Raw genomic sequence first — 14,380 nt, forward strand, 5'->3', positions numbered from 1 at the left:
ATACTTACTGGACACGTCAACATCAACAGGGCGAGGGAGGAGGAAAAGGGGCTCCTGAAGCATCTGGGGGACAGAAGATCCCCATCCAGGGAGAAAGAGACCTGAGGCTTCTCCGGTAGCTCAGGCGGTAAAGCGTTCTACCAGGGAGAGATCTGCAGGTGCCTTCAGGGGCCCAGCAGGTACCATTAGTGATGAAAGGTAGTGGACACTGGTTTCAGCCTGGAGGAGGTGGTGGTGGTGGTGGTTTAGTTGCTCAGTCATGTCTGACTCTTTTGTGACCCCATTGACTGCAGCCCGTCAGGCTCCTGTGTCCATGGGATTTCCCAAGCAAGAGTACTGGAGTGGGTTGCCATTTCCTTCTCCAGGAGCTCTTCCCAACCCAGGGATCAAATTCTGGTCTCCTGTATGGCAGGCAAGCTCCTACATTGCAGGTGGATTCTTTACCAACTGAGCCACCAGGGAAACCACCTTTAGCCTGTCGGAGCCCGGGCGGTAGCAGTGGGATCTGGAAACAGCACATCCTCTCAGAAAGGCACAGCCAGCTGCTGACCTCTGACTTGTTATTCTTGTGGGAGAATGTAAGCCTGGTGTTGCCAGATCTTGCATTTTTCTACAGACGTGGAGATCTGGATTTTACATGAAGTCTTCCAATTTGGGAACTGATTTCAGATGAAAAATACTGACATTATGAGCTCAGTAAGATCTGTCTGGTGGTTAGCCCCAGTTTGCGGCTCCAACCTAGGGGCTCTACACGTGGTCAGCAGGCCCCTGGGAGAAGCAGCCAGCAGGTCAGATGCAGCCACGGGGCAGAGGGCCCCGCCCGGCCCAGGAAGGAGGTGGCCCTGCCTACTGATCCCTGGTTCATAAAACACTTGGAGGCTTCTGTCATGTTATCACACTGGATCAGCTGCCAGTTGGGTCCTTACCAATCACCCTCCCATCCCCTTTGGAGATTCTCCTCCCCAAAGGCAGTTCACATGGCCAGCTCAGAACTCTTTCTCTAGGAGAGGCAAGTCGACATTTCAGCCTCTAGCCAAGTTTGAGATAACCTTCAAGACAACTTAAAATTCACCTGCCTGTGAAAGAGCAAGTGACACCTTCTTGCCTCTCAGGCTCAACCAAACCATGACCAGGATGCTGCATATTTAAGGAGCTCTTTTCTTCCCCCCAGAAAAGTCAGACTGTGGCAGCCTGGATGACGGGGAGGAGTTTAGGGGTGGAGAGTGAATACGTGTATGAGTATAACTGAGTCCCTTTGCTGTCCACCAGAAACCATCACAACATCGCTAATCAGCTGTACACCAATATAAAATAAAAAGGTCTTTTAAAAGTCACGTGGTGCTTTGAGGACAACTTCTGTTCCTCTCTGCAAGATAGAAAAGAGCACAGAGTTGGGAGCTATTTGCCCAAAGACACATTTACGAGGACTCTGAATAGCTGGCAGAACCATGCACTAAGCTTTCTTTTTTTTTTTTTAACTTCAGGTGTCTTCCTGATTTGTACATAATAAAGGTAAGTAGAATGTCCTTACAATGGGACGGTGCAGTAATTTAGAGGGCAGAGAGAGATGAGAAAAGATTTTAGGCATGGGAATTCTCGGAGGTCCAGTGGTTCATACTCCTTGCTTTCACTGCAGGAGGCTGGGGTTCGATCCCTGGTGGGGGAACCTGGATCCAGCAAGTCACAAAGGTGTGATCATGGAATCTCTTTCCCTGGCATTACCTTTACTCTGCCAGTTAGGTTTGCAATTCCCTGTATACATGGGATAAGAAAGCTACGTGGGAGGAGTTGACAAGAGGCAGAGTTTCAGACCAAGGGAAAGTACATTGCACAAGCGATTGCCTGCAGCAGGGTGTGTGCGTGAATCTCGGGGTGTGTGTGTGTGGGGGGGGATTTGCACGCTTCATTTGTATGCAAGTCATTCTGGTAGGAGGAGAAAGGAGAAGTGTTGTTTCTATACTTCAGTAAATATAAGACTCAAGAGAACCTTCTTGACTCCTGTCTCTCTCATCTCACCAACACACTTTTGCTATTCATCTAATCAATATATATTTATTTGAGCACCTTCTCGGCATATGGCACTGTGATAGGCACTGAGATTACATCGATGAACAAGAAAGACACAGTCTTCGTCTGCAGGGGGTCCACAGTTTATGAAGGAGGCAGGCGAGTGAATGGAAAGATGCCATTCTCAGACAGGGGACGTGGATAAGGAAAGGCCATGGAGGAGCAGGCATGACCTGATAGGCTTGGGGGCGGGGCGTGGGAAACGTATTCTGGGAGAACTGAGGTCTAAACTGAGATCTGAAGGATGAGTTAGAATGAGCCAAGCAATAGGGACAGGGAGCATTTCAGGCAGAGGAAACAGCATGAGCAGAGATCTGAGGATCACATTCCCCCGAGCATTGGATGAAAACCTGCTGTTTGAGCTAAGGTGAGATCCATCCTCCGTGTGTGTTGGTGGGGGGGGCGGATGGGGGGATTGGCGGCGGGGGGGGGGGGGGGGGGCGTCGTTCGTGGAGTTCTGGAGCCACACAGGGGACCAACATGGCACTGGTCAGAAGCCAACCTTGAAAATCATTGTTCTCTGATTTTTTTGGTTGTTGTTGTTCTCTGATTTAAACTGCTCAGTTAGCATTTAAAATGCTCCCCAGGGACTTCCCTGGTGGTCCGGTGGTTGAGACTCCACACTTTCAATGCAGGGGGTGTGGGTTTGATCCCTGGTTAGGGAACTTAGATCCCACATGCCCCATGCCCAAAAATTTAAAAAAATAAATAAAAATTAAAAAAAAAATAAATGCACTCCAGTCGTTAGGGTGCTCAGAATATAGCATGGAGAACAAAGTGTTCAGGGGACACAAATGTAGACCCTTATTCTGAGGAAAGACACAAACACTAAGGGTAAAGCCCAGAACCTGAGTCAAACTGACTTTCAAATTCCAATTTACAACAGAGGACATTCATGCTGCTTTGTATCTCTCTCTGTCACACACTCACACACACATGCACACACGTGTGCAGGAGCACTCACCTGGCGAACTAGGCAGGTTAGATTTTTTTTTTTATGTTATTTATTTATCTGTTTGGCCTCACCAGGATCTAGTTCCCTGACCAGGGATTGAACCCGGGCCCCTTGGTTTGGGAGTATGGAATCAGCCATTGGACCACCAGGGACATCCCTATGCTATTTTTTACAGAGAAAGAAACTGAGGTTCAAGGAGGCAAAGGATCCAAGGTCATGGGCTCATTCATTCCTTCACTGACTCAGCAACCATTAGTCGACACATGCTGCTGGCAGGCTGGCCCTCGGTGCTACGGAAACAGCGGTGAATGACACACAGCCCCCCCACTCAGGAGTCACGGTTCAAACCCACTGCTTCCAGTCCCCATCCCAGCGCCCCTCCCAATCCACTGAACTGCAGTTGCATATGTGGTCTCTGGGGTCAACATTCCAGGAGACAGGTGTTTTTGTCAGCGCTGTCCCTGTTCCTAAACATACCATCCGAGCAAAAACAGCAGAGCTGCTATACAAATGCATCTTCAAGGCAAGGTGCAGACCCAGACGTTCCCTGTAAGCCCCTCCCCTTTAGAAGCTGTACCCACCAAAGCTGTACCCCCTCAGGAAGCTGGCCCTGGTGGTCTCTGAGTCACTGAGAAATGTCCTGTCCCACCTCCACCCCCTGTACCAGTCCAAAGCGAATGCTTTTAAACCCTCACCTTGTGCAAGCCTTCCCTCTAAACACTGTCTCATGGAAGTCGGAATGGGATAAAGGTTCTTTCAAAGCAAAACGGGGAAGATGGAGGGGAAGAGCAGCAGGGAGTGAGCAAGGGAAGAAGCGACACCAGACCCACCCGGCTTCCCGCACCACGGTGCCATGAGCCAAAGCTGGCCAAGGTCGGAGACGACTGGCAAAACCCAACCAGACAGACACCCAACCAGACAGACGGCCCTCAGAAGCCTGGGAGAGGCTGGTACATCTCCCCAGAGCCTGGGCAATGTTATTTCCTGGGGCAAAGCATGTCACAAAGGATGAAAGCTGATGACTGAATGTCTGGGGCTGGGTGGGAGGCCCTGCCAGGAGGTGGGGGGTGGCGCGGTGGAAAGGGAGGAGGGGTGGAGGCTTGGCTGGTTTTGCACAGACACATCTCTTCATTTTTCCAGACTGGAAAAAGCTGTTTGGGCTGTGCACATTTGCAGAGAGTCACGGTATTTACTACGCTTCCTGGCTCGACAGATTTCTTTCTGTCATTCAGTTGAACGCAGCTTGTATTTTTCAGAGCCAGAGCTGAACAGACCGTGGAAGCTCTTCTTCCCCCACGTTATGTTCAAAAACACAGCCCGAGCGACTCCCAAAAGCCAGGCTCGCATGGGCAGCGGTAGCGGGTGGGGGGTAGCATGTTGTAGAGATAAAGACCCATGTTTAGACAAACAGTGTCTTCCCCTTGGAGGGGCTGAAGGATGCTCCTTGTTTTCTCAGCCCACGTTGTTTTTTGAGCAGCTGGAAGAGCCAACTGCTGTAGTAGAAACTGATGCCTGCACTTTGCACATGACTCTCTGTTATCAATACCGATGGCCGTGGGTAGTTCAGGGGAGTGCAATAAAGTGGTTAATAATAATACAGAAAAATCTTTCTCGGGACTTCCCTGGTGGCCCAGTGGTTAGGACTCTGTGCTTTCACTGCTGGGGGCCCAGGTGCAATCCCTGATAGGGGAACTAAGATCCCACAAGCCATGCAGGGCCGCACAACAAAACAAAACAAAGTTATCTGTTGAGCTGCCATATGCTAAGACATTAATGCAACTCAACAAACAATAACCAAGCACATTCCATGTGCACAGTACGGTGCCAGGGGTGGAAGGTCCAAGCTGACCACAATTTAACATGCACTTTACCTTTTTAATAGAAAAGGGCCTGTGAGCCCAATGGCATTCACAGCTAAAGGTGGAATTCCAGGCACCAGGGATGGGCCAAGTCAGTCAGGAAAGTCTTTGGGGGTGGGGGTGGGGAGGGGAGAGCTTTGTCAAACCCCTTCACTTCATTCTCCCAGGTTCCTGCCTGCGTAATGCCAGCCCAACCAGCCAACCCACCACGCTGAGAGTGTAGTCATTAAATCTTGCTCGGAACCTCAGAGTCATGCTGCCCAACAGTGGAAGCTTCATCTTCAGAGATGACATAATGACATATTCAGACAACCTCTGACCTCGCCAGCTAGGGGGAGGGTAAATAAACAAATACCACTGATGATGCTGGTTAGCATTACATGATGCCATGGTAAAGAGCCTCTAACCTCATCCTCTTCTTGAATTGGCAAAGCAGAGTCCTCTTGCATTAATTTAAAGAGACAAAGAACTCACCCAGGCTTCCCCTCAAACCTGCTTTTGAGTCAGGAGCCATGGGGTGTGGGAGGGGTGGAGGCAGGTAAAGGAAAGTGGGGGAGGGTCTCCATGAGACCAAGGGAATCGGGGGAGCTAGGAATTCTGTACAGTCCAAGTTGACGATGCCAGATGTAGCTCAATTTTTTTTTTCTTTTAAAAAACTATTATGGGTTTCCTTTCCAAAGTGGAAATGCAGGGATAGAAAAATGAGTTTCGGTTGCCATGGAAATGGGAGTTGGCTGGGGCCTGCAGGAGCAGCAGCTGGAGCAGAGCTAGTGGCCGGGAACCTGGCCCCATGACAGAGGGGGCTTCCGGCTGGGGATGAGACAACAACAGGCTTTAGCAGGAAGGAGAAGGAGGAAAGAAGACAGAAGAGGAGACAGAGATTGTGTCTCCAGACACCACAGCCTATAAATTCTGCAGACATTTGGAGGGCTACAGAATGGGGGGTGGGGGGATGTGTGCGTGCATGTGTGGCTGTGCTGTATGTGTGTCCTCACAGGCCACAAAAATGAGAAGCAAAATAAATCCAGTGCCTGAAAAAGAAAAAGCTAAGACAGCTGAATGCCTGGAGAGGAGAGGCCTGCCATTTAGAAGCCCTTCCAGGAGGCTGGGGAAATGCCTGAGCAGGGACTGGCCCTCACATGCTGTACTCCCTCACCTTTTGTCCTCACTCAACTCCTCAAACTGAAACTGGCGTGGGCCAGTAACACAGGCGACAAAATCCCCACAGGGTTAGCAAGACTATGGGTGTGGGTAAGCTGGCTGTTCTATTTCATCTGTACCTCTGGCTGACTGCTTTTGTGCCAGGGAGAAAGTATCCAGGACTGTGGTGTCTTCCAGCCTGAGGCTTTGCGGTGGTCTGGATGTTCTCAACATCACATTCTGGGAAGATGCTTTGATAAGGCCTTGGGGACTTCAAGCCTCTCCTGGATCCCTCAGTCGGGCCCACCTGAGGGAATTGTCATTCCCATACCTACCCCAGTAACAGGAACCACTTAGGCTCTTTCCTCCCATCACAGTGGGGGATAGTGGACAGGGAGGCCTCACATTCATGAAGGGACTCCAAGTTAGGCTTTTGTCACTATATAGTCCCATTTCTCTCTCTATATGTGCTGTCCCTGAGAAACACTGAGAGGGTCTTACGGTTTAAACTGACCACCATTCTGGTATCTTGTTTTATATTTCTTCATTTCGCAATATACCAGGAGCTTCAAAAAGTACAAGTGAGCACAAAAAAGAATAAAACACTTAGGACTAAACTGAACTAAGAAGGTGAAAGATTTGTACACTGAAAACTGCAAAACATTGCTGAAAGCAATTAAAGATAAAAATAAATGGAAAGACATCCCATGTTCATGGATTAGAAGACTAAATATTAAGACAATACTCCTCAAAGTGATCTACAGATTCAACTGCAATCTCTACCAGAATCCCAATAACTTTTTTTTTGCCGAAATAGAAAAATCCATACTGAAATTCATAAGGAATCACAAGGAACCCCAAAAGCCAAAACAATCCTGAAAAAAAAAACAAAGCTGGGGGACTTCCCTGGCAGTCTGGTGGTTAAGACTCCACCTTCCAATGCAGGGGGCACAAGTTTGATTCCTGGTTAGGGAATGAAGATCCCACATGCTGCATGCTGCAGCCAATAAATAAATAAACAAAAAAAATTACAAAAAGCAAAAACAAAGCTGGAGAACTCAGACTTTAGGATTTCAAACCTTTCAAAAGTATAGTAAACAAAAGAACATGTGACTGCTATACAGATATGTAAACCAGTAGAATAGAAAAGAGAGCCTAGAAATATACCCTGGAATACACATGGTCAAATAACCATTCTGATCTTATTTCAACAGGGTGCCAAAACCATTCATCCGGGAAAAGACAATCCTTTTAACAAACAGTGTTGCGAAAACTGGATATCCATATACAAAAGAATGAAGCTGGACTTTCACTTTATACCATATACAAAACTTACCTAAAATGGACCAAAGACTTAAACATAGGATCTAAAACTGTAAACTCTTACAAGAAAACATAAAGGAAATGCTTTATGTCATTGGAATTGGCAATGTTAGGGTTAGGGTTAGGGTAATGATTGCTTGGATATGATAGCAAAAGCAGAAGCAACAAAAGAAAAACTAGGTAAACAACTTCACAAAGGACACTACTGCGTAAATAGAACTTCACAAGGACACTAGTGAAAAGGGAGAATGGGAGACAATATTTGCAAATCACATATGTGATAAGGGATTAATATCCAGAATACACAAAGAACTTCTACAACTCAACAACAGAAAACTCATTCTGCTTAAAAATTGGGCAAAAGATTTGAATAGACATTTCTCCAAAGAAGATATTCAAGTGACCAATAAGCACACAGATGATCAACATCCCTAATCATTAGGAAAATGCAAATCAAATCTATGAGATCCTATTAGAATGACTATTAATGAAAAAACAAATAATCAAAACAGAAAAAAAAAAAACCCAGAAAATAACAAGTGTTGGCAAGGATGTGGGGAAATAGGAACCTTTGAGCATTGCTGGTGGGAATGTAAAATGGTACAGCCACAGTAGAAAATGGTAGGCTGTTTCTCAAAAAATAAAATGTAGAGTTACCTTATGATCCATTCTGGGTATATATGCAAAAGAGTTAAAAGCAAAAATATCTGTACACCCATGTTCATAGTAGTATTATTCACAATAGCCAAAAAGTGGAAGCAGCCCAAATGTCCATCAACAGAAAAATGGACAAACCAAATGCTGTAGGTACATACAATAGAATATAATTCAGCCTCAAAAAGGAAGGAAATCCTGACATATGCTGCAACATGAATGAACCTTAAAGACATTATATTAAGTAAAATACTCCAATCACATAAGGACAACTGTTAAGTGATCCATCCTTACAAGTAAGGTACCTAGAGTGTCAAAATCATAGAGACAGAAAGTGGAATGGTGGTTATCAGAGGCTGGAGGAAGGAGAAAATGGGGGAGGAAACTAAAACTGATTAAACAGTTAAATCCATTGTTTAATGAGTATGAAGTTTTCATTAGGAAGAAAAAGGTCTGGAACCACGCAGAGAGGGATTGTGGTGATGGGTGCAATTGTACTAATGACCCCGAACTGTATACTTTCAAATGGTTAAAATGGTAAATGTTAAGCCCTGCATTTTTTACCATAATATAAATATATATATACACACGTATATAAAAGTTGGAAGTGACCTAGGGTCAGCACCTTGACCTCTGGGAAGTCCAGTTAGGCCCAGTAAGCACTGAGGAAACGGCCTTTCCCCTGCTTCTTTTGTCTTGTCAAAACTCAGCACAGGTGCAGACAAGACCACAGGCTGGTGTGGGGGGCTCAGAGGGTGCAGGCGAGATAGAAAGATGAACAAAGATGAGGACTGCTGGGGGGAGGCCTCGGGGGTCTCAAGCGATAAGGGCTGTTGGGCAACAGCAGGCACAGCGGGGCTCCGGCAGCTCCGGGCAGAGGGAGGGGGCCCTTGCCGCGGGGCTGCTGGGCGGTGCCCCAGGAAGCGGGGCTGAAGCAGCTTGAGGGGGTGAGGATGTGCAGCTGTGAGCTGCCGGGGGGCACACGAGGTGGGTCGTCTGGCAGGCGCGTGGTGTGACCGAGAGGCAGACGTTGAAAAGGAAGACGAAATCGTGGAGCCACCTGCAGCTGGAGAGGAGGCTGGTGGGCGGGGAGAGGAGGTGACCTGGGAGAAGGGGACCCCTCGCAGGAACTCTGGCCAGTCATCTGGGAAACGAAGCGCTGTGCAGGCATGAGGATGCCTTCATTTCTTGCGAAGGATGTTGGCCTTCATTTCCAACCATCTGGAGCCAGAATCAGATGGAATGTGAATGCCGAACAATAATAATAACTTCTATTGACAGAGGACATACTAAGGGCATCTTTAAAAAAAAAAAAAGAGTTGGGGTATAGTTACTTTATAATGCTATGTTATTATCTGCTGTACAATGAAGTGAATCAGCTATATGCATGCATATAGCCCTTCCTTCTTGGACTTCCTTCCCATCCCCCGACCCTACCCCTTTGGGTCACCATGGAGCATTGAGCAGAGCTCCCTGAGCTATACGGCAGCTTCCAACGAGCTATCTATTTCACACATGGTGGCGTATATATGCCAATCCTAATCTCCCAATTCATCTCACCTCCCCCTTCCTTCCCCTGACTGCTGTGTCCACACGTCCATCGCTACATCTGCATCTCTAATCCTGCCCTGCAAATAGGTTCATCTGTACCATTTTTCTAGGCTCCACACATATGCATTAATATATGATCTTTGTTTTATCTCTTTCTGACTTACTTCACTCTGGATGACAGACCCTAGGTCCATTCACATCTCTCTACATGATCTATTTCATTCCTTTTTATGGCTGAGTGATATTCCAACACCATCCCAAAGAAAAAGAAACGCAAGAAAGCAAAGTGGTTGTCTGATGAGGCTTTACAAATAGCTGAGGAAAAAAGAGAAGTGAAAAGCAAGGGAGAAAGGGAAAGATATACCCAGCCGAATACAAAGTTTCAGAGAATAGCAAGGGGAGATAAGAAGGCCTTCTTAAATGAACAATTCAAAGAAATAGAGGAAAACAACAGAATGGGAAAGACTAGAGATCTCTTCAAGAAAATTGGAGATATCAAGGTAACATGCAAGGATGGACAATAACAATAAAGGACAGAAATGGCAAGGACCTAACAGAAGCAGAAGAGATTAAGAAAAGGTAGCAAGAACACACAGAAGAACTATACAAAAAAGGTGTTAATGAACTGGATAACCACGATGGTGTGGTCACTCACCTAGAGCCAGACGTCCTGGAGTGTGAAGTCAAGTGGGCCTTAGGAAACATTACTACAAAGAAAGCTAGAGGAGGTGACAGAATTTCAGCTGAGCTATTCAAAAATCCTAAAAGACGATGCTGTTAAAGCACTGTACCCAACATGTCAGCAAACCTGGAAAACTCAGCAGTGGCCACAGGACTGGAAAAAGTCAATTTCATTTCAGTGCCAAAGAATGTTCAAACTACTGTACCATTGTGCTCATTTTACATGCTAGCAAGGTTATTCTCAAAATCCTTCAAGCTAGGCTTCAGTAGTACATGAACAGAGAACTTCCAGATATACAAGCTGGGTTTAGAAAAGGCAGAGGAACCAGAGATCAAACTGCCAACATGTGTTGGATCATAGAAAAAGCAAGGGAATTCCAGAAAAACATCTACTTCTTTTTCATTGACTATGCTAAAGCCTTTTACTGTGTGGATCACAACAAACTGTGGAAAATTCTTAAAGAGATGGGAATACCAGACCACTTTACCTGCCTCCTGAGAAACCTGTTTGCAGGTGAAGAAGCAACAGTTAGAACTGGACATGGAACAAGACCGGGAAAGGAGTACGTCAAGGCTGTATGTTGTTACCCTGCTTATTTAACTTCTATGCAGAGGACATCATACAAAATGCCAGGATGAATAAATCACAAGCTTGAATCAAGATTGCCAGGAGAAATACCAACAATGTTAGATACACAGATGATACCACTCTAATGGCAGAAACTGAAGAGGAACTAAAGAGCCTCTTGATGAGGGTAAAAGAGCTGGCTTAAAACTCAACATTCAAAAACTAATGGCATCCAGTCCCATCACTTCAGGGCAAATAAAAGGGGAAACTGGAAGCAGTGACAGATTTTCTTTTCTTGGGCTTTAAAAATCACTGAGGATAGTGACTGCAGCCATGAAATTAAAAGACGCCTGCTATGACAAAAGTTATGACAAACCTAGACAGTGTATTAAAAAGCAGAAACATCAGTTTGCTGACAAAGGTCCTTATAGTCAAAGCTATAGTTTTTCCAGTAGTCATGTACAGATGTGAGAGTTGGACCGTAAAGAAGGCTGAGTGCCAAAGAACTGATGGTTTTAAATTGTGATGCTGGAGAAGACTCTTGAGAGTCCCTTGGACTGCAAAGAGATCAAACCAGTCAACTTAACAGAAATCAACCCTGAATATTCATTGGAAGGATGGATGCTGAGGCTGAAGCTCCACTCCTTTGGCCATCTGATGGGAAGATCCGACTCATTGAAAAGATTGAAGGCAAAAGGAGAAGGAGGTGGCAGAGGATGAGACGGTTAGATAGCATCACCAACTCAATGAACATGAATTTGAGCAAACTCTGGGAGACCGTGAAAGACAGGGGAGCCTGGCGTGCTGCAGTCCATGGGGTCACAAACAGTCAGACACGACTTAGTGACTAAATAACAGCAACAATATTCTATTGTATATATGTACCACAGCTTTATCCATTCATCTGTCAGTGGACATTTAGGTCGCTTCCGTGTCCTGTCTCTTGTAAACAGTGCTGCAATGAATACTGGGGTGCATGTGTCCTTTTGAATTATGGGTTTCTCAGAGTATATGCCCAGTAGTGAGACTGCTGGGTCATATGGGAGGTCTATTTTCAGTTTTTTAAGGAACTTCTGTACTGTTCCTCATAGTAGCTATATCAATTTACAAACAACCCAATGTAATTAAAAAAAAAAATGGGTGGAAAACCTAAATAGACATTTCTTCATAGAAAACCTACAGACGACCACAAGGCACGTGAAAAAGATGCTCAACAGCACTAATTATTGGAGAAATGCAGATCAAAATTACAATGAGGTTATCACCTCACGCTGATCAGAAAGGTCATCATGAAAAAATCTACAAACAGTAAATGCTGGAGAGGGTGTGGAGAAAAGGGAGCTCTCTTGCACAGTTGGTGGGAATGTAAATTGAAACTAAGTGCATCTTAACAAGCCTAAGTGGCGGGCAGCAATCTCAGCTCCATCTTCAGCTGGGAAAACCGACGCCCCAGTAGTAGAGCAACCTGCCAAGAATACACACACAGCCAGGAAGTGGTGGGGCTGGTGTGTAAACCCAGGCCTACGTGGATCCCAAACTCCAACACGTATAATAAAGGCCTCGGGAGCGACTTTAAAGAGAACTTTGCAGGTGGCTCAGTGGTAAAGAACCCGCCTACCAGTGCAGGAGACACTGGTTTGATCCCTGGATCGGGAAGACCCCCTGGAGAAGGAAATGACAATCCACTCCAGTACTCTTGCCTGCAGAATTTCATGGACAGAGGAGCCTGGTGGGTCACAAAAGGTCATACACAACTGAGCACACACACGCAACTTGAACAATGGCGGGCGAGCTGTTGTTTAAGTTTGTTAAAACTTAAGCTGTTTAAGCTGTTTGTTAAAAACACAAACTCCTTTTCTAGTGGCCAAAGCTAGAATAACTTGAGCAACAAAACAAAGTAGTATCGGATTATAGCCTGGGGTATAAGATAAAATCCACAAGTCCGTACTATTACTAATAACAAGAAAAATTAATCAGTGGGAAAGAGGAGTTCAACCTCCCCTGCACAATTCTAAATAAATCCTGAAGGGGCTTCCCTGGTGGTCCAGTGGTTAAGAATGCACCTCCCAATTCAGGGGATCCCTGGCAGGGAACTAGGATCCCACATGCCATGGGGCAGCTAAGCCTGCACACCACAACTAGAAAGAAGCTCTTGTGCCATAAGAAAGATCCCACATACTGCAAGTAAGACCGGACAGCCAAATAAATAAATAATGTAGACACGTGACCCTAAAGGAGGAGGGGTAGAACTGTACACAATAATCTTCCTTTCAAGAGAACAGTGTGGAGTGGGGGAAACAGAGTAGCTTCACATAGAAACCTGACAAATGCACGTCAGCCAGGTGATCCAGGGCAGTAGCAACAGTGGAAGGTCATGTTGATATCACGGACATGTGATGTGATGAGAAGTGGCACTTTATTTCTGTGGACTTTATTTCCACTTTATTTCCTCGCCAAAACCCATAACCAGAGTCCAACTGTGAGAAAAATATCACACAAATTTCAACAGGGTGGTACTCTGACAGTACACTTGTCTGGTATGCCTGAAAACTGGCAAGGTGAGTTAGAACAAGGGAGTTCTGAAACACGGTCACAGCCAACAGGAGCCTAAGGAGACGTGACAACTAGGGGACCACCCTAGAGGTCTGGTGGTTAAGAATCTGCCTTCCAAGGCAGGGGACGTGTGTTCAATCCCTGGTTGGAGAACTAAGGTCACACAAGGCATGCCACAACCAGAGAGCCCCCCACCCCCGAGCATCACAGTGAAGACCCAATGCAGCCAAAAATAATAAAATGAAACAATGTGGGGCAGTGGGTGAGATCCTGGAATTTAATAAAGGGCATTGGGTAAACTCTGAGAAAATCTGAATAAACTGTGGGTTTGGGTTATCCATCAGGTATCAGTGTGGTTCATTCATTAGAACCAATGGACTGTGGGTTACCAAATGGTTAGTAGGGGAACCTGGGTGTGGGGTGTATGGGAATTCTCTACTGTCATCACGAGTTCTCTGTAAATCTAAACTGGTCGGGAAAAAAAAAAAAAGTCTACTAAAAACAAATTCCTAGGTTGACCCTCAGAACCCTTGGCCTTGCGGTGCGCATTTGCACAGCTGTAGTGGGGCTGTGAAGGAAGCCAGGCCCACCACCTGCTCACTGACAGGCTGAGGAGGTGCAGCGGATACAGCCAGAGCCCGCAGGGAGAAGGGGCCTTCCACTCCAAGGACGCGGCAGGAACCTCCTCCATCCGACTCCCCGAGGTGAGGGGCTGTGCCTCTCTCGTTAGACTGGCAGCCTTCTTCAAGTGGGAAGTGGAGCCCCTGGTCAGCCCACGCATCCTCTTGAGGTGCTCCAGGAGACCCTTCTCTAAATGCATTTTATCTTCCATTATGTGAGTCAAGCTTCTTTATATGGGTGGGGAAAGAGTTTATGTGCAAAGTGCACATTAAAAAAATTTGAAGGCTAGTCATTTTACAATGTTGGGTTAAGTCTCAAGTGTACAGCAAGGTAATTCAGTTATACATATATAAATAGTCTCTCTTTTATTTGGCCACACCGTGTGACTTAATTTGCCTACTAGGGACT

General features: G+C 46.1%; 1 protein-coding gene and 1 long non-coding RNA gene across 4 annotated transcripts in view; one reads left to right on the top strand and one right to left on the bottom strand.

Annotated features, from left to right (window-relative positions):
* CHD9 (chromodomain helicase DNA binding protein 9) overlaps positions 1-14,380 on the bottom strand; it is a 219,426-nt gene that overhangs the window by 196,433 nt on the left and 8,613 nt on the right. The gene's annotated exons all lie outside the window — the stretch shown is intronic.
* LOC122420241 lies at positions 2,314-5,171 on the top strand. Its single transcript, XR_006263241.1, has 3 exons — positions 2,314-2,434; positions 3,198-3,326; positions 5,049-5,171. It is a non-coding gene; the product is annotated as an uncharacterized LOC122420241 (long non-coding RNA).

This window comes from Cervus canadensis, chromosome 18 (genome assembly GCF_019320065.1).
Source record: "Cervus canadensis isolate Bull #8, Minnesota chromosome 18, ASM1932006v1, whole genome shotgun sequence".
NCBI classification, from domain to species: Eukaryota; Metazoa; Chordata; class Mammalia; order Artiodactyla; family Cervidae; genus Cervus; species Cervus canadensis.